The sequence below is a fragment of the Pararge aegeria genome, chromosome 3 (assembly GCF_905163445.1).
Source record: "Pararge aegeria chromosome 3, ilParAegt1.1, whole genome shotgun sequence".
NCBI classification, from domain to species: domain Eukaryota; kingdom Metazoa; phylum Arthropoda; class Insecta; order Lepidoptera; family Nymphalidae; genus Pararge; species Pararge aegeria.
The window spans coordinates 11,222,079-11,244,625 of NC_053182.1; the positions used below are offsets into that span (position 1 = coordinate 11,222,079).

General features: G+C 34.4%; 1 pseudogene; it reads left to right on the forward strand.

The window, feature by feature from the left end:
* Positions 1–553: 553 nt before the first annotated feature.
* LOC120636984 lies at positions 554–6,970 on the forward strand (annotated as a pseudogene).
* Positions 6,971–22,547: the final 15,577 nt, after the last annotated feature.

Consider the following 22,547-nt stretch of genomic DNA (forward strand, 5'->3'; position numbering starts at 1 on the left):
ATCAAGAGTTAGATCTGGGTTTTGTATCGTAGTAGAGCTTTTTATGACAGAGCTTGTCCTAGGAATTAGTATCACGAAGTTTATTTTCGCCGTTTTGTTTATTGTTTATTGTTATTAGTTAAACAAAACAGGTAATAACTAAAAGTAGATCTAAATATAAGTAATTACAAATTTTGTTCTAAGCTACAACCCAAAGTATGTGTACACAACCTGGAATGAAATTACAAAAAAAAAAAAATTACAAAAAGTAAAGATAAAATTAAAGTTGAAACAAAAAAGAAACACTTCAAAAATAATATATATATAATTTCCATAAAGATTACGATTAATTTGATTTTTAAAAATATATATCCTTTATACTTGATACTAAATCCTTATAAAGGAGGCACATGCGAACGATTAGATTGTAAAAGGAAGTATTGTTCTTGTAGACACTTAGGACAAAGGGTTTAAAATATTTTAATCTGGTGTTAACGCGAGTATTTATAGTAATGAGCGAGAGTAAGACTGAAGAATCAATTTGGGAGTTAATGAGCTTAAATAAGAAGATCAAATGACAGTATTTTCAACGAAATTGCAAGCTTTGCATCCCAAAGTGTACACGCCTGTCATGCTAAGTGGTACGTTTATGGGCGAAGTAATGTCTATATGAAAATATTCGTAAAAAAAAAATTTTAACACTTTCTAAAAGATCGCAATGAATGGTATAATATGTTTTCATTTGGTGTCTTTAGGACGTGTTCTTTGCATGCCCTGCGAAATGTTGCTCTGTTTATAGGCAATGGTTTTTCACTTAGCATCGAGGGGGGCATATGTTTGGTCCATCAATAATTACATAAAAAATAAAAGGGTAGATCACTAACTAAGAAGTTATGACTATGAGAACTCCTTAATAATTAATAATTAGTGAGCTTCGTATAAAAGCAATAACGCTTTGTAGTAGTACGGCATAATAATTCAAGACGATTCTACTCCGATTGCACGGTAAATCTAAGCCGATTGTTGAGTTAGTATCTACATATACGAGTATCGGTGTATAGAGCTGTTATATATACTACAATCTTGAGGTGTAATATTATCTACACCGTAACCAGAAATGCACTTGTAGATAACTGGCTTAGTTATAGCTGGGATTTCAACCTTTCACCGTAGGTACATACAAGCTCGTAATATTATTAAGTACTGACCTACTTTATATTATTATTATATTCTAATAATATTATTTGTTTATTTGGTAACTATGACCCATCTACATTCTACACTATTGTATAACAGATTAATTAAAAACAGTAATAATTAAAAACTAAATCAAAAAACTTACATGAGATGTTAATATTAAATATACAAAATAGTTACAAATTAGAATTCCTGCCTCCAGGCAGCCCCTTTAACCAGGAATAAGTGACTGTCTATTTAGGTGGACTGTCCATATTATAGGTGTAAAAACACAGAAGGATATTTTCAGACTTTATTAATTTCTAAAATTTATTTTGTCTGGTTGATGGCTTTGGCCGTGTCTAGTTACCAACCGACCGACCGAAAAAGACGTTTCGCTCAAACTTTCTTTATTCAACTATGAACATAAACCTATTTGTAAGCACACCTATTTACGGCTTTAAATAAACCAAAAAGGGTTCCATAAGCGTAGAGTAGGTAGGTACTTTATCCGCTGCCGGTTATTATGTCATTAAACGATCTTTGCTCACGTTGTTACATATAAAGCGCGTGTACATAAACATAAAACAGTAGAAATAAATGACTGAATTGCGAAAGGGAGAATGTTTACGCGACGGATATTTCATATTGTTTTGTTCACTCTGGCGGAGTCCTGCATTGGTGCCGCAGAACACTTTCAGTCACCACTAGCTGCGAAGAATTTGAACGTGGTGCTCGATTTAACTCTAACGATATTGTGGATTCCAAGTGGAAAATTATATATTTCTGGTCAGAAACTACTGAACTTAGGCCAATCATATTTTCACTAGTGGACAAAAAGGTTTGTTATGTATTATGTCTTGAATATAGGTATGCTATGTGCCTGGGACCGTATCCGCATATATTTTAGTTTTTGAGTTTATGTATATCTGTGTCTAGAATACAAATTCAATAGAAAAATTACTTGGCTTAAAAAATGGCTTCCTTCACCCCGCCTAGAATGCTATACCCCGTTCGCCTTGGCCATCTCGCATTGGAACAGCGTGGTACAACAGCAGTACAAAGCTCCTTTTATTGTTTTAAAGGAGGCACGTACCCAGCAATGGGACTTTAATATAATAGGCAAAAACAAAAACATTTTTTGTATAACATTTTTTTTATAACCCTTTTCGTGAACATCATTTATATTTTTTGTGTATGATGTACACGAAATGCGTTGGACTTCTGTAAATGCCTTTATTTGATTAATGTACGTCTACATCAGAGATTTTGTAGTAAATGGGATATTTGAACGGTTAGCCTAGCAAAACGTACTTATTTATAATTCCTTTGTGTCGGTTTTTTATTTTCTATGCCGTGCATATACTCGTAGTGTTTAACAATATATGGACTGCGTAGTAGTTGTTATATATTTCAGGATTGATCTATCGTTGTCGAATGTCGTTTCTATGGCTTAGCCGAGCAACAAAAAGCTAAACAAACTATCGTGTTTACAATCCAGGTAAGAACAGATTTCAGCATCATCATCATACTAACCCATGGCCGGCCGACTACAGGGCACAGGACTCCTCCCACCATGAGAAGGGGTTAAGCCCATAATCCACTTCGCTGGCCCAGTGCGCATTGGTGGACTTCACACACCTTTGGGAAACTCTCAGGCATGCAGGTTTCATCACTTTATTTTTGTTCACCGTTAAAGCAAGTGATATTTTAATTGTTAAAAACGCACAAAGTTAGAGGTGCGTGTTGGTATTCGAACTCGCTCCTTCGAAAGTGAAGTCGAAGTCCTACCTGGGCTATATTACCGCTTAGTACAGATTTTGATAGCATAAAATATTAATACAACGTGTAAACGAATTACGAAATAATTTTGAAGGATGCATAAGTATATTGCATAAGGACCAAACACCCTATAAAAATATTAAATTAAAAGAAGCATATTTATTTTTCCATACTAACGAATTCCAAACATTCTAACAGTTTACTTATGGCAACCCTATTGGAGATAAAGACCGACACGCGACATACGATACGCGACGCGTACTTAATAAATTGACAGGAGTCACATGCTTTTTAATTTTTTTAATTTTGCAAGTGGTTTAATTTTCACTAAAAACTATGGAAGTAGTTTACTGAAAACTATTAAGTTTTCGGCTTCACAAATAAGTCTGGGGGGCAGAACATTTCAGTTCCTCCTGAAAAGAAGCCTGCCAAGCCTGTGAAGAAGTTATTTCGGTTTTCATTTACACGTTGTATACGCGAAGAAGTTAAGAACCTAGTTCAATTTAGGTTGGATTTATTGTTTGCGAAAAAAAAACACTAAAGATAAGATAGGGTACCTTTTACAGAAAGCGATGTTACCTAAAAGCATTCTACCTGAAGTGAACACAGAGTAGCATACAGTTATTAACTCACTAATAAATAATCGATTTTTGTGGAGTTCGCTCGGAGGCTCTGAGCCACCTCGAAATAGGCCAAATAGGTCGAGCCGCGATGACTGCGTATTTTCTGCGTATCTCACCAAAAACATATTATTATTATACCCATCTACGAAAATTTTTACTATATTCGGAAACTAAGAAATGGGTCAAATTTTACTTCTAAGATTCGATCATGACACCTGGTTTGTTGAAATTAATAAATCAGTTAAAATGTTTTAAGTTCAACGATTCTATCACAAGGAAACATAATAATTAAGCAGATAGTGGGCCTACCAAAAGTTATAATATATGAGAATGAAATTTCTATCGCTAACAACTCATATTTTCATTAGGTCCAAAGCGTATGCCTTGGACGCAACTTCTCAATAGACAACTTATGCCTTATTATTACAAGGTTTCTTTCAGTTTGTTACAATCTAGTCATAAACATAATCCTTTTTAATAATGTGTACGTATGTAGTCTACGTAAAATTTCATTGACTAGACTACACACACTAGGATATTAATAATAAAACACTATCATCTTCTTCACAAACACGACCCACAACCGTTGTTGAATTAAAATGATTATTAATTAAATTTTCTTGTTTAATGTTACTGGTTGAGCACTTGGCTTAGGCCCGTGCCCACCTCACCCATGTTCCTGGTGTGCCTTCGATGGTGTTTAGTAGTCGATATTTTCACAGAGGAGTGCCTGCCTCGGTAGGCACCGCTGGCTGGGTTGCAGTTGTGTGAAAAGCGTTCCCATGACCCAGTCACCAAGCGATGAATCGGAACACCGTGGGGTTTTAGTCGGTAAGAGTCCGGCATAACCACTGCACCTCCCCGTGGTGTAGTGGTATACATGAGGATAACCCCAGGAGAAAAAAAAGGCCAGTGCCCACCTAAAATAAACTAAATAAAAATAACACACGGATAAAAAAAAAAAAAATTCTTTATTACACATCAAAACTAAACATTTTATAAAAACAACTTATAAACTAAATTAGGGCGTAATGGCAGTGTTATCACTGATAGTGATAAGGCCGCCATTAGACCCACGACCAATAAAAAAGCAAGGAATCAACAATTACGAAAAATAGTTGCGGATATACTTATGTTGTATTTAACTATCAAACATTATTATTTTGCTTATAGAAATTGAATAAATTCAAAAGAGTTGTGGACGCTGTCGAACCAGATTTAAATCCAGAATGGCACAAGGCAAACTTTATGATGGAACCTAGGCTTGGTGTACAAGTACTACTCATATATATGGGCACGCCAGGAGCATTCCGAGGTGTAGTAAAAATGGAACGGCGCAAAGAATCCGTAGTTTTTATTATGAACAGTAGGTTTATCTAAGAATCGACCTCACATGTCAAATGATCGTAACCTAATATTGATATCGCTAACGCAGCGCGCGTTGTGTTTTAAGTTGAAGGATTCATTTGGGAATTTATAATTTCTGAATTTTCTCTGGTCTGGTCTGGTGGGCTTCGGTCGTGGCTAGTTACCACCCTACCGACAAAGCCGTGCCTCTAAGCGATTTAGCGTTCCGGTACGATATCGTGTAGAGTCTGATTAGGGATATGGGTTTAATATAACTGCCACACTTCCGAACAGGTTAACTCGCTACTATCTTAGACTGCATCATCATCACTTACCACCACATGAGATTTCCGTCAGGAGCTAACTTGAAAATAAGAATAAGAAAATAAATAAAAAGCACCGATTCTATTAGTGTAGCATATTCATTGAGATTGCGTCGCGGTGCACTGTTTTCTTTTGCCACCATTATAACTTACAAAAGAGTAAAGGCCCTGTGGGGGACATTCGGGGGACCGAGTTTGATCCCCGACAAGCACCACAAATTTCGGGGCTATGTGCGTTTTGAGCAAATATATATAATTCATTTGCTTAAAACGGTAGCGTCAATTATCTTGTAGGAAACTGCATTCCTGAGATGTCTGCAAATCAGCACTTTGCCATCGCAGCGGAATACGGTCTCAAGCCTTTTTATTCTAAGTGAAGATCCATGTCCTGTCTAGGGCAATTATTGGGTTGATAGTAATAATGATGATAACCTGGGCGTACAATAATTACTTCAAAACTAACCTTATTACTATTGTTTATTATTTTACTAAGACCAAAGTCAAATGCGTACTTAACAGTTGCATGTTATCATGCTCTTGGCAATAAAAAACATTTTCAAACCTGTGGCGCCATTGACACCGAAAAATTTGAAACATTTAAATAAACATAATGTGTTTTTATGTGTCAAGCACTTTTTTCAGTCCTCGTCAAGATTGAAATGCGTAATAAAGGTGTGGCGGTAATACTCTCAGTATGTACCCTCCCGCGCGCCATTTCCGGCCCTAACTTTCACGACTTGACTCATAATGATAATAAACAGGTCGCCTTTTAAACGGTTTTTTTTTCTCTCATCATGTTTTCCCAACATTTAGTGTAATAGAGAAACTCATTAGTCATCAATGTATCTACTTGCCAAATCGTGAATTATCAAGGTCGTTTTTACATATAATTTGTATTATGCTCCTTTAAAAGATTTCTTTCAAAAGCCTATTTAAGAATAAAAAATTTATTCGAAATAAGCTAAATTAACCTAATTCTCTACCATAAACGGCCCACTACAGGGCACGATTCTGCTCCCAGCAATGAGAAAGGTTTAAGGCCACCACGCTGGCCCAGTCCACCGCACTGGTGGATATTTTTTTCCGAACTTCATACCACCTTCGTACCTTTCTGTCTCTTTTGTTTTTCTCATTTTATTTTATTCGAAACCACTTTGGTATTGAGAGTAGCAAAAATTTTAGTTAGTCCGGTAATTTTCGAATTTTCACTCACGGAAATTTATTTTGAATATAAGATAGATAAGATATCAGTTAACTTTATTTCCTATAGCAAAATTTAATTATTTAAACTTACTCGTAGTTCGTCCTTTATTTCAAAAGTTTGGCTTTGACAGATGGAAAGGAAAACAGAGCACAAACCCAAGTAAACACCAAGATCTTGATAAGCTCTATAGAACATTCTTAAAAAAAACATTTATAATTTCAAAACCTTTACCTTTTTAAATCCGTTAGCCGCTAATGGCGATTTGCTTGGTTATTGTACCATTACCGAACCACTCGTTGCTTTTTATTTCAGGATGCCCGTATCCGCCACCGCATTTAAAACTCGCTGATTTACGATTTAAATTAGTTGAGCGATACATGGGTATGATATGCTGCGAGGACCTTACGGCCTTCGTGTTGGTGCGAGTTGATGAGGTACCGCCTACAGAGCAAGAGTAAATAGCGGCACTCCTTGGCTTCAAAGGACCTGGTGGAAGATCGTATTTACATGTGAAAATGACGCGGAGTAATTTGTAAATTATATTGATACAAATTTAAGCGTATTTATAATTTTTGGAGCTAGGCTATCGAAATAAATTAAAAAGATAAGCGTGGTTGGTTCAATTAATAAGTATTGAAGGCTAGAATAATTGCTGGACATGAGGTCTTCCGTAGGGATTTTCACTTTGGTAAAGTACTCGACCGAAACAATCGGGTATTCGTGCTCGGGGGCCGAGGTCCAACCATTCCTCTTTGGAAGTTGTAAAGATGGTACTGAGAATTGAAAACTTCGCTAGCGCGTTGTAACACTACGTTTTCCGGTGTGGGTCCGGTAACCCAGACTTAGGACCCCGAGTTCAATCGGCCCTCAGCTCCGTACCATTCATTCCGGCTATTGCCACTTCAGCTTTGCAACTTGTTGAGCTTTGTCAATACAGTAGAGATACATCGAGCTCGTACCATCGCTCGCTGAAATACTTTATGGTCTTATCATACCAACCACCATGTTTCGGAGCTATAGCTTAACAGGCAATACTCGAAGTCATCAAGTAATTTCCCAACGCCGACCAGAAAAATATCGATATACCTGCTTAATTTATAAAAAGAAAATTGTAGATTTTCTGTATGTTAACTGTAAACTTATAAGAGCTACAATAACGTATTTTATTTCTAAAATAATTAGATTGTTAATCGACATAATTATGCATTGAATATCAATCCTTAAAACAATAAGAAATATTATTAATGCTTTTTAAACGTGAGTCATCATCATCATCACATCAACCGATAGACGTCCACTGCTGGACATAGGTCTTTTGTAGGGAGTTCCAAGTTCCACGATTCTGAGCCGCTTGGATCCAACGGCTACCTGCGACGCGCTTAATGTCGTCTGTCCACCTCGTTGGGGGTCGACCAACGCTGCGCTTACCAGTACGGGGCTGCCATTCCAGCACCTTGGGACGTGAACGTGAGTGCAAGGGGAGTTTTGCGTGTACATCTATAGAGAAAGGTGCCCACGCGCCTCATATGCTGTTATATAACATTTAGATGCGGGCCTTATATTACAAAAAAAATATACTCATAAAAAGACGAAATTAGTTAGATTTATTTTAATTCAGTCTCCATTACACTTATTGGTTACAAGGTCAAATGAGACCAGATGTCTCGCGGCATCTACGCCATAATCACATAATTTGGGGACCTTGGACAACAATATTCAGTATCAGTACAACATGTGAATTGAAAACCAGCTGCAAATATCAGTTTGGGATTGGATGCAAAATATCTGCAATCAGTTGACTAACAGTGAATTAGTTATAAAATCATAATAATAACCTAAGTTTTTTTTTCATAAATAGGTAATTAGTTTTTTTTCTTAGGTTTATAAATTAGGTTAGGTCCATTGCAGTTTAAATGAGAAAAGGTATTTCTATAAAAATATAATTATATATACTACATTATACTATGTCACTTATTGATACTATACTAAACTCACCTATGACCTATAATGTATTCTCTGTGAATATAAAAAATAATTGCTGTTCGTTACCACTTAAACTCGAGAACGGCTGGACCAACTTGGTAATTAAGGTCTTTAAATATTCGTGGACGTCCAGGGATGGTAAGAAGTTAAGCTTCTTTTTTTCTTGGCTAGCATATGAAATAAATATATAAATCCTGGATGATGTGCTTTGCGATACCTTAAAAAAAAATGTACCTACGCTATAGAAAATAGCGTGAGATCGACCTCCTATGACTAGAGCGTGCGCTTGCAGATTTGAAAACGAACAAGGCGATCTTTTTCGTTAAATATAGGTAGGTAAAACATCACGAGAAATTAACTAATTGTTTCATTAAGAATCACCATATATAGAATGCAAGGGTTGGGACACGACTGAAAAACTGAAAAATATTCAATCCAATTGTTACATAATTCGATCAGCTGTAACAATGCATTATTTGATAATGTTCTCTCTAGCGTAGTAGACTAGACGCATTTGGAATATTGCTTGGCCACTTCGAAAAAGCTACTATAGTAAGGTTATGCATAATTATATGTTTAATGAGAACTTGCGCCTGTTTGTTTGTTTTTATTTTATTTGACTCATATATAGCTTGCATACATAAGATTGAAATAGGGTTCGTTTTATGCCCGAACGGGTGGCTTTTGGAGATAAGAATTACCTTAAAAATAAATATATAAATATACTACGACAATACACACATCGCCACCTAGCCCCAAAGTAAGCGTAGCTTGTGTTATGGGTACTAAGATAGCTGTTGAATATTTTTATGAATATAATACATAAATACTTATAATATACATATAAACACCCAGACACTGAAAATCATTCATGCTCATCACACAAACATTTTCCAGTAAAAACCGTGGGAATCGAACCCACGGCCTTGGGCTCAGAAAGCAGGGTCACTGCAAACTGCGCCAATCGGCCGTCAAACCTTAAAACCTTAGAAACATTCACACGGGAATGGGATATAGAAAAATAACCATCGTTACTAATGCAAGGCTTAACAGCTAAACTTCTTTTTTAAAATTTTTTTTATTACATATAGCTTGGAGGCGGATAAAGTTAGTAAAGTTTTATTTGGGAAAAAGGGAACGGTTTTTGCGGGATTTTTGAAAATTGAAACAATCGCGAACGTAGGCTCGGGTACGAAAAGCTAGTTTAATATATATTAATTCAAAGTTATATTAGTGGTATTGTACACTAGCAATGCTGTTGTAAATTTGTCCTAATGATAATCCTTGTGGCGAGCGAAGCGGTGACTCGGTAGACCACGCAAACCACTTCCAAATCTAGTTCTACGGCATGTATACAATATGGACCTACCTAGCGCATATTAGCTGCCACGCCACCGAGAGGAAGCTCAAAAATGGCAACTCGATTTTCTCATATAAAATATTTATCAGTTGTACTTTTGTTTGCAATGTTACGGAAGTTTATATTGGTAAAATGTTTTCGCTGCAGTATTTTCATGCGAAATAATTTGCCTAGAATAACAGAAATTGCCCTATAAAAATACACAACTATAGTGTGAAGCGAATGTGTGTTAGTAAAATATTGAGAAACCATAATAATATGGAATGGTATTATAAACAATACAGAAAACATTTCACATTGTATAGCTTTATGATATACCTGCAGTTTACCGAATGTATAAACTTGCTTCCGTTAGAAACTTTTAATAATTTAAACGACCAATAAAAATACTTTTTAATATGTGTTTATAAATGTTAACTTCACTTTATTATATTATATCTTATATTGTATCTATGTAAGTGACAGTGGAAAAAAATTGGACGTTGCTGGACGCTAGGCTGATGTGAAATATCGATCTTGATAATATACCTATATAAATTTTCACTCTATGTTATACAACAGAATGGTCCGTCGGTCTTTGACCGTTTGAACGCGATTCCCTCAAATTATTCAGAACAGATATTCATACGTTTTTCACTAATGGACGAAGTATATAATTTAATTAAAGTTGTCTGCAAATGACTGACTGCTCTTTCGTTTAAAAGTTACGACGTTTATAAAAATGATAGAGTGAAAAAGAGCAGTTTTTTGCATACTAATTGTGTTATTTATGTGTGTTGGAGTGGGTCCCTGGATAGTTAAGTTTCACAATTGGACCCGGTAGGTGGCACTGCGATCAGATTGCAGGTGTTTGTTTATTTTCAAGGTCCTGTCATCGTCTGCCTGGCTCGCTAGTAAAAAAAAACATTAAAAAAATTGAGTTTCGTTAATGAAATCAATGTATTAATTTTCTCATTACTTTAATTAACAATAATTATTATTTGGATGTAGGTTTATAATAATTTTACACCACCTGTCCGTTCTCGGTGCACACGCTGTTTACCGTGAAAAAACCTGGTAGCTCGACTAGTTTCAGTCTTAGTAACATTCGTTTAAAGTTAGAAGATAAACTTTCCTATCTACTAGTAGAAAGTTTAATCTAATTTTTACGAAACCAAAATAACCCGTTTAATTTCCTCAGTCTCTCGGAGAGCACGTTAAAACATCGGTCCCTCCTATTAAGCCTTATATGATCATAATCTCGTTAACCGTAGGTGGAAAATTATTAACCTTTACTAAAAGTTTGCCCTTTATTAACGTACACCCTTTAAGTCAGATGGTATTCACTCCGTGTAACAAATAGACTGTGAAACCTGGATTAGAATAATAAGTAGTCACAGATTAAATGCCGGTTTTGGCCCATATATATATATATATATATATATATATATATATATATATATATAGTAAGATTGCAATTGCTTTTCTAAAGCGGTAGCAAAACAAAAGGTCAAATCGGTCAATAAAAGTTATCTAGTACGAGTAGGTAAAAATATTTAAAAACTTAATGAAAATCTTCATTTTTTGTATTTTTGCCACGTTATTAAAAAAATACTGTTTTTTTTACGAAACCAAGTTAATTATTAAGAAAGATTTAAGGCCCTATTCTTCTCGAGTATGTTGGTATATTATGTGAGTAAAATGTATACCTTTTAGTACCCTTTGATTCATGATGTTTTAGTGAATAATGCGCAAAACAACCTACTTATTGTGGTCCCGATCTAATAATAAATCATTGATCCATGCTAAATCCTACCTAACCTTCAACACCGGGACCGTGTTTATAACAGAAATAACGGCCCCTATGGTAGATTTCATAAAACAAGTTCTATACATATTTTATTTATACATTGTACTAGCAAATGGTCGGGAACTCTTATGTTTTTCAACCGAGTAAGAAGTGAGTATGGATGATATAAACATAAAAGTTATTACGAAGTGGTAATAGCCCAGTCGGTAGGACTTGGACTTCACACTTCGACAAACGGGAGGCCGAGTTCGATTCCCAGCAGAATCATTTAACTTTTTATTTATATGCGTTTTAAGCAATTTAAATATCACTTGCTTAAACGGTGAAGGAAAACATCGTGAGGAAAACATCCTGCGTGCCTGAGAGTTCTCCATAATGTTCTCAAAGGTGTGGAGTCCACCAATCCGCCCTGGGCCAGCTTGGTGGACTACCGACCTTGACCCTTTCTCATTATGGGAAGAGATCCGTGCCCTGAAGTAAAAAGTAACGTAAAAGAACAACCATAGAGTTTTGTTATTTATGTTAAAGACACCTATATGACACTTAAGTTAAGTGAAACTTCGTTACGCGCAGTACGGAATAGTTAATTAAAAGGAACATTGTTTGAGCTCGGGGAGTAAAAAAATATTGGAATATGAAACGCCCACTTAATTACTTGGTCTGGGTTCTCCGAACAGATCGGCTCTGATCGGATCACACCGAGTCCAGAACGGACTTAGCTGAATCTGACTTGGATTTTATGCTATACAATATTACAAGCTTAAGTATGTCATAAGGAACCAACTGAAATTCATAATATGTACGGTACTCACTTCCGGATACGTAAAACTCTTTTTTAATTGGCATAAAGTCTAACAATATTATAAAAGTAATTTCATAAAAAATTTTGGACTGATGTTAAGTATGGAATTCCTACTTTGGTTTCTATATTCTTCTTATGCTTTGAAATAAATTATGTTGTACGAAACTTACCTACCTAATCCTTCCATATACCTGCCCATAGTACTGCCTCGGGCACTCTTTATCTATTCGGCATCTACATTCAATAACACGTCGGTACCTAGAGAGTCCTATATTCTATATTCAGCAGAAACTTTATTTTCCTTGGAAGCGCACTAGACGTCAACAAATAAGGTTATTTTTCAACAGGGCTTTTATTCATTCTTAGAATGTAGGTATCAATGCCAAGACAGCAGATATTTTCAATGCGAAATTAAACTTGTTGATTTATTATGTTATATTTTATGTGAACATCTCTATATTTTATACTCACGTATGTGTAAAATAGAACTACCTATACACAAACGGAGATGTAAAATTTCGTGATATTAGTTGTTTGTTTTTATGTCAACATTCATCAAAAAATAATTCTTCTTCATCAAAAAGAACTGCTCTTCAATATCATGATGACCAGTGACTTTACAATTTAGCAAATGCTTGGCAAACCTAAGTCAATAAAAACATACGAGTAAACTCTGTCGGTTTATGTTACACCTATACAAAATATACAAACAAGTATTTTATTAAATACTAATAGGGCGCGTGGCTACCCGCTAAAATGAACCGCGTTTTTTTTTTAAATCGCATTAAGTTGATAACAGTAGATTTAGACTATCAATAATATTGATGCCAATACCCTCAAAAGTGGCCGACATCAACCAGTTCAACCATTAGCATCAGCACTACTCTCCCCGAACCCTCGAACATAACAATCAAAAAATTCAAAACGTTTATTCAATCTTTCACGTAGACCAAACTTACAGGCACTTATGAACCTGTCAGACTCCACAAGTTTGCACCGAGCAGAAAAAGTTTTAAGAACTGAACTTAAACTGTAAGAACTACGACTGTGGAAGACCTTTCTGGCGCAGTTGAAGCACTCTGAAATTTGAGCGAGGTTTTGGGTTCGATTCACTATGATTTCTAAGCTGGCTAAGGTTTTAAAGGTTTACATGTTACATTACCATAGAAGCAAAGTCGCACTAAGTTCAGAAATGTCATATCTATGTTTAAAGATTATTATTCTTAATAAGTCTCGGCCCTATAGTTCCTATGATTAAAACTAACTTGTATTAATTTATTTCATACCAAAAAAAATAAAAAATCATGTTATTTCTGAAAAGTGACAATACACTGTAAATCATATACATGTCCCAGTTGCCAGACCGCTATGAGAACGCACGTTAGAGTCTTGGTTCGCTCGCACTTCAGGCCAAGAGCTTTCCGATATTTTATAGATATGACATTTCTGAACTTAATGTACTACTTATACATTTATAGGTTTTTTTTGTTAATATTTTCGAAATCCATATTAAGATTATAACCCGTCAAAATATCAAATGTACCAGGAGTAAAAGTCAGTTTCACAATGAGATATAGAAACAAATGTTACTCACGCCTTGGAAGCGCAAAACAAAACTGCATTAAGTGGGCTGTACTTGAAGACGTGCTTCATCAGCATTTCATTGCTGCATTTGTATTCGGAACCTTCGCTTTGCGACGGCTCGCGCTATCTGCCAACTTTTTCACTCCATACACTGAGGTTCTGTATGCAAGACCCTTCACGAACGCCGCCCGGATAATACAAAGACACTGAATAGAATAGAAACAAACCACCAAAGGTGTTTCTGTAGTTTTCCTGTTAAGTTTTAGTATTACCTACCGTAGATTTAGTTACCTATTAGTTACTAAATCCATGGCGATCAATGACCTAGACTTATTATGCAAGGATCTTTCACCTTCTTAGTTAAAATCAATTTTAAACGAGCCTAACTTATTAAAAGATCTCAGGTGAGCACCTCGTGGTTATATGAGGACTTTAGGTGAGAAATTGAGATTATATTCGTGGAACCCCCCTAGAGAAACTACCAGTTTTCTGCTGGTACCTAGACAAAATAGATGTTATTGGTTTTAAAACTTTATAACTAGCATTGGTTTTAAAAAAGCTAAAAATAGGTACTTATTATTATTACTTATGGAGGGTTAGGTGACCTTGTTTACAGGTCTGAATTCACCCATTGTCTTTCCTACTTGCCTCGAAGAGCACGTTAAAACCATCGGTCAAGATTATTATCGTTAAAATTTTGTAATACTTAATGGCTTACAGACATTTCGTTATCAAAATAAAGCTTGCATTATTAAAAAGCATGGCAAATCTTTCACTCTCTCATCACTCTGACAGAAATGACTTCTGTAGCCAACAGAAGCTATCTGTGAATAAAGCCTTATTTAATTATGAAATTACATTTACCATAGTAACATCAACTATTTTAAAGTTTAATAATTTTACTTGAATTCTTCTTTCTTGTTAACATAACAATTATTCATTGTAAAGTCAACATCTCCTGAGGATGCTCCGATTTCGGAGCGAAACGTGCGTAGAGGGTACGTTGCCGAGGATCTGTTTGGTGTGGAGTATAAGGATTGAAGTAATTATAAATTACACCATACAGATTCTCCTGCTGTTCGCGGAGTATAGCAAATTAAGCTTAATTTTCATAATATATTATGGATTTCCGCAAAGTAACGCCTGCTTCAATCCAAATTTTACTTTTGTATATTTCTTATCACTATGTTAAAGATATTTATATACAATTGTGCCATGCCATAATTGCGCTAAATAATTTTGCTTTATTTTATGTCCAGAAAGTGGATCTAAACGAATACCTAATCTGTCTGTCTAGTCTGATATAATTTTTTGATTGATGACGATTTTATTACAGGGATGCCTATATTTTACAAATTTTTAATAACTTCGTAGTGACATCGTGTATAAATACCATAAGTGCGTTATCGCGACGTAATATAATATTCCAAAGTGCTATCGTTCACCCCCTCGACAGGAGGCCTTTCTGAAAGCTTGTTTTATTAAATGAGAAGATTTACTGTGATTTCAAGCAGCCTTCCTGGCTTTCGTTTAATATTTACCGAGAAATTTCATGTTTTCGATATTTGACTCAAGTGCATATGTGTCATCGTTTTAAATTAAAGTATTACGGAGTAATCAAAATATTTTCAACTTTAGCAAGTATAAAGTAACGTGAAACACTTAATACCGTAGAATTCACAGTCTTTAGTCTGTAAAAGACAAGATTTAGATAGTTATTATTATATTAAACATTGTTTTATCGAGTATATAGATACATTATACCAGTTAAGGAACCACTAAGTTTTTCACAAATACTTTATGTTGTTGTTTCTATAATAAAATACTTAGTTAACTCCATAAGCTTACTTTTAGTTTCGAATCTATTCATCAAGACTTTAAACATGGTTACATATCTATTTACCTATGGCTATTTGACTAAATATAATTGACAATAAGTACTTAAATATAGTACTGAAATAGTTTTGAAATTAGCAAATAACAAAAGGATACGTGCATTGTTTGCATAGTAAATAAAAATTTATTGGTTGGCAGAAAAAGGTTCTGTATCCTACACGAAATAAACTTAAGCCGTACGGACTTATTATTTTCTGCTCCAAATAAGATACCTTCGTCAAAACGGGTTTCGAAATCCATTGAGTCCTAAGTCCCACCGAAAAATGATAGGAATCAGATAATATTGTCGCCAGCACGTCTTTCCATTTACAGTATTTCGGAGGAATTTCTATTAGTAAACGTACTTTGTACTTTAGCATTCTTTCCCATTTGATGCTGCTATAAAAAAGTTCTTTGTTAAATTAACGTTTTGACTCCTCCGGAACCTTAACTTACAGTGTTTGAACTGACTATAAAACTGACGTCAGTTTTAGAGTAAACGTTCAGTTAGAGTTATAGTCGTTCTTTATTGATATGGGAAGCGTTTAGCGTTAAATTTGAAAATCCTGCTACTTATTGTTTTGAGTGCGTTACTCTAGTTCCTATTCCTTTGACCCAGTTTTCAATCAACTATGTTCTCTAAATACTTTGTACGCTACTTGCAAAAACGCTTTAGGCATTCGTGTATATCGAAGTATTATAGTACTTGCAGTGTTCATTTGTAGCTTGCAAAGCATACCACTAGCTGAACCGCGCAACTTCGTCTGCACAAAATCGGTTATTACCGGTTCTAATATCAGGTCTAGTTTTATTTCAAATCAAACTATATGGACTTTAGGGGGTCCTAAAACACATAAGTTCGTATGAGTAGAAATCTAAAAAAAACAATCCCTATTACGCGATTGCAGCGCCACTTACCGTGTCCAACTGTGAATCTCAAACACATAGATCGTTATTTTGCAAAAAATCTGTTTTAATGTAGACTATCTATTATATGATTTAAAGATACATCAATTAATTGTGAAATGTATTAGTATTTCATGGATGCCGTAGGTCTGCCCGGCTCACACCGTGGCATTTTTCCCACTTTCAGCATTTTTAAACCCGTCGTTACTTCTAAACGATAGGTAATTTGAATAATTTAAAAAGAAATACACAGGTACATAACCTTAGTAATCTAAAAAAAAATTAAAATCTTAATAATAAAATTAAGTATTTAATATCATGATAGAAATGACATCATTCGTACATCAGTCAAATACTAGGGTACTGATTGAAAATTTTAAATAAAAATCAGTTAATGTGACTTAACTATAATAGTTAGACATATAGCCTTGCGGACTTTTTTGTCGGCAATGATGATAACTTTAAACATGTAGTACATTATTTTAAAGCATTATCAATCATTATTGCGGCGCACGCCAGTAAGCTCCTAGTCGGTATGATTTTTCCGACATCTATAACAATCATCGTTATATTTCAGCCAATTTAACTAAAACATTATGAATTATACATTAAAATTTTCCCCATTAACCACTCTGTCGGTACTTTTTAAGTTTTTCGCGCCCAATGCGGAGGGGGACTTTGTTCTATAATATGTAAGGACATACACATATTTTACGAGTATAAATACAGAATACAGTTTTAACATATTAACTAGAAGAAACGAGAGGAAACTATCAATCGTTCGAAATACCTATAACATTTGAATCAAACTTCAAGGCTGACCCTTCCTTCCTTCTATCACCTTAGAAAAGCTAGTCTGAATTTGCGAGAAGCGAATTAAATATCTAATCAAATCTGTGCATAAAATTTACCAACAAATAATAAAATTCGGTCAAATTTAAAACTTAAAATGTTTACGTACGTACTTCATCTTGTCATGCGCAATATCCTCATGTAGACTTTTCGTTGCATTGGAAGAAATAAAACAGAACTATTTCATTACAGAGCTTTTTCATAGCTGCGTATAAAGTGAAGTTTATATACTCATTGCCTTTGGTTGTTTGTTATCATTAATGCTGCAAATACTAAACGGACATTATACCTATAAGTTTACAGTCATTTATAGAGAGACTCCGAGAATATTTTCGTTTTTTACATCTTTATAAGTACATATTATTGTATGTCAACTGAGAAAATTATTTATTTATGTTGTTGAATTATATGAGATCTATTTCCTCGTTTATAAATACGAAGTTAAAATTACGTTATTTACGCTATTTACCCTTTTGCAAAGGACATTTCCTAACGTCAAAGGTTGTCTGGAAGAGATCGCTTTAGTGATAAGACCGCCTTTGCACGCTCTATTTTATTTTTTAAGTTTCTTCTGTATTTTTGTTTAATTTATATAAAATGTGTGTGTGCAATAAAGACTGGTCGGCGCCCTTTACAACCATAGTGTAACGTCAATTACGAATATAATCAATGTCAATGTCAGTGAACTTTGCGTCATTTGTCAATGTAACTTGTCACATAAAATAATGCAATATCATCACTTCTTCAAATACAACCTTCGTGACCTCAGCACGTTTTTTATTCACTCAAACCTGCAACATGAACTAGGGTCTGCCTATCGGGCCCTATGGTGTGTCCAATCTAAGGATTGAACAACTTCAAACAAACAAACAAACATTTATGTTATTTTTACACTAAGCAACAAAATGTAAGGACGTTCAGTAGTAACATAATTATAGAAAAAAGTATAAATACATAGTCACAAATTAAATAGTTAGGTAATAAATGGGAAGGAATATTATGATAAAGTATGATATTCTCTTGATTAATTGATGATGTCAAATCACTCCATTAGCCCCGTCATATTAATGGAACCTTTCAACGTTTTATGTAACTATGGCTGATGGTGAAAATATGTTCATCCCGTGTTGTGATTACCTTTGCAAAACTTCAGGTTGAATAAAAATCACACGAGTGAAATGAATAGAACAGATGTGGCACCGTGCAAACATTAAATCACGGTGAAAAAGCCATTTGGACACGAAGGATATGGTCAATAAACAAACAAGTCTCGCGGCAGATAACTCGATTTCGAATAAAATAAATTATCATAAAGAAATGTATTGTTATAATGGTTTTACAGGTTGAACTTTCTTTGTTACTTCAAAATCTTTAAAATAGGAACCGTTACAGGTTACAAATAATTATTCCTTTTGTTTCACTTCTATCAGTTTCATCTGCAATGTATAAAATTGAATTCAAAAATATATTATGTTATGCTTTGACATTATGTTTGCATACCCTCATTCGAGAAAGTTTATAGGTAAAAAATATCACACTAATTTTTAATCTGGTAATAAGTTACTTTTACTGCTTCACTGAAATTATACCCCAGTGAATAAAAAACATGTAATGCTTATGCCAAAGAAATGTATATTGTAATTAATTGACTGATTGATTCTAGTCCTCAGCAAAGTGCTTTAAAACTTTTTTAAAAAACGATTTATTAAATTGTAAATATATGTCTTATGCACTGACCTCTATTATTCTATAGTACGCTAATGGAGGTCAGTTGTTTTATATGTCTTAAATGTGAATTCATAGATGTTTTTTTTCGCAGTTTATAAGAGCACGAACTTAACTCCCACTATAGATTTTATTTTACCGAGGTTTCATTCGAGAAGGTTTATCGATACAAAAAATGTCGGCCATTTTTAATCTAATATCTTATTTTTCTCGGCCACACCTACATAATGCAGCGACTAATAAACTGGTCACGTGGACGTTATTTATTGTTATACTCGTAGCAGCAACAGCGAGCAAAAATATCCATGCCTCTAATCTCGTTTGACGTCCCAACCTCCGGACGTTTCTATTTCAACCAACTCGAAAGCAATTATGAAAAATATAATTTTTATTTTCTACCAAACCGCTTTGAGTTGTGCAATTAAAGCGTGATTTAATTCAAACAAATAATTAGATTTTATTACAAAGGGAATCAAATTATGGGATCGAAATCATCATGCTTGCTTATTTTTGCTTCCTATAAAGTTGATTAATAACTAATACAGATTATTATGCTTACAATTATTGTAGCCGCTACAACTGACGGACGTCCAAATATTTTTTATATTAAATATTTGGACGTCCGTTACTACAGAATATGTAACTATGTTTTTTAATTATTTAATAATAAGATATGTATCTGTATTATATTTGAAAAAAAATTGATTGGCTAATTGATTAATTGATTGATAGTGGGTTTGTTGAAATAAAGGCATGAAAACGACAATTTTGTACCGAGGTGCAATGTGGAAAAAGTATTAATTTTTACGGAAGGTTCCAGGTTCGATACCAGTGGGGAATATTTGGAATTTATTATTTCTGAATTTTCTCTGGCTTGGTGAGAAACTTTGGCCATGGCTAGTTTACACCCTGCAGACAAAGACGTGTCGCCAAGCGATTAAGAGTTCCGATGCGATGCCGTGTAGAAACCGATTAGGGTTATGGATTCAAAATAACTGCCTTACCGCTAACAGATTGGCCCATTACCATCTTAAACTAATCACTTACCTCTAGGTGAGATTGCAATCAAGGGCTAACTTGCTGTGGAATAAAAAAAAGAACTCTTGATTAATTTTACTCTCTACCTATTGGGATCCGCTGACAGATAGACAGACGGAGGGACAGACGTACGGACGAACCTATAGGCAAACAGTTGGAACCCTACGTACGGAACCATAAAATCCAATTATACCCTCGAAAATTTATGCTGTTTATTTACGTTAAACATTATGATATTAATCTTAACAAAACGCTAATAACTAAATATTGGCTGTTATTTTACAGCTAATAACTTAATATTGGCTTTATTTATATTCTAAACTACTGGGCCTCGTATGCAACAATAAGTCATTTTTTGAGTTATCGTACTTCGAAATATGATCTTAGTTAATACCGTAAACCAATGGACTAACAGTTGAATCTTCTTTAAACTAATAGACTATTCTTCTTCTGATTGAAGTAATAATTAAAACAAATTGAATGACAAAAATAATACAAGCAAAACTCAGTTAAGGTCTGTTGGACATATATTTTACGTTAATCTTTTATTTTTAAACAACTTCCACTTCGTAAGGGGTCATAGAGAAGAAGTGGCGCAAAAAACTCCAGAGCAACCCATCTTTTAAATATCCTTTTTTGATTATGTTTTATAAACGTCATATTTTATCTTCATCATTTCAACCCATTACAGGCCCACTACAGGGCACGGGTCTCAACCAACAATGAGAAAAGGGGTTATGTTTCATATTTTATACTATGAATCAATCACTACGAAATTATAAACACAGATTTGAATTTTGTCAAAAGAAATCTTATATCTTTAAACGAGCAATTCTTGTATATATGTATATATATATATATATATAATTGGAATCTCGGAATCGGCTCCAACAATTTTCATGAAATTTAATATACAGGGGGTTTCGGGGGCCATAAATCGATCTAGCTAGGATTCATTTTTAGAAAATGACATTTTATTTGTGTTTTTTTCATTGGAAGAAAAAAAACAAAAAGGTGGCGTTTGGGTAGTCCCAATTTAAACTGAAAAATATGACTTCCTGACATCTATTGGCGAATAATAATACTATTTTTTTTAATTGTGATACTTTTTATATAAAATATACATTTATTACGAAAGATAAAAAAATGTTTGTCAAAAATATCATGTATGACTATAGGTGTAGACGATGTAGCAGTACGCTGCATTCGAAATTTACGCGGGCGAAGCCCCAGGGCATATCTAGTATAGTATTTATGCTAAGTACTTAACTTGGGTATTTCGGCCAGCATGGTGCCCCCAGTAACCCGCGTCAAGAATAAACTGTTTGCTGGTAAATCAGAGACTGCCCTTTTTTGACAAAGCATATTTCTTTTATGCTTTTCAACATCATTCTATGATGACTTAAAGAACAATGGTTTTATATTAATATCACTTACTCTAAATTATTATTTTTAAAATATAATTACACAATTGTACAATGAAAGTTGTGTATTATCAGCGGTATAGTGACACCGTTATGAATTCCTCAAGTACAGTGACATCATTGAATGTTGACCAATAACAATGGTCCGCATATTTAATGTGAGGATATTAATGTTAACTTTAAATATACTTTTACAATTAATCATAATTTCATATGATAACTATCAAGTTGTTCATTATATTTTAACACCTGCATACAACAGACTTATCTTACTACTTAATCTACTTAAATGTCATAATTCAATAGGTTATTATTTCTTGTAACTAGGGCACATCATCATAATATCAACCTATTACCGGCCCCCTACAGGCCGCAGGTTTCCTCTGACAATGAGAAGAGTTCCGGCCGGAGTCCACCAAGCTGGCACAGTGCGGATTGGCGGACATCTTTGTAATATGAGTATTTATGTCTTTCCATACACACTAAATATATATTCGAAGAGTACATAGAGTATAGAACTATTAGTTCCCTCACTTTTTTATCATCGAACTGATCTACATAATTCGGCAGCTGATATCTCATTTATACGTACGACTTCCGTTTTCTCCACTACGTTTATACACTCTCCACTACGCTATATGAACACCTTCAAATCAAGAGTGAATAGACATATCCTAGGTTAGCTCGCTCCACCGTAGATTGCATCATCACTTAACATCAGGTGTGATTGCAGTTCAATAAATCCTTATATCTAGTTATCAAAATACACACGTAT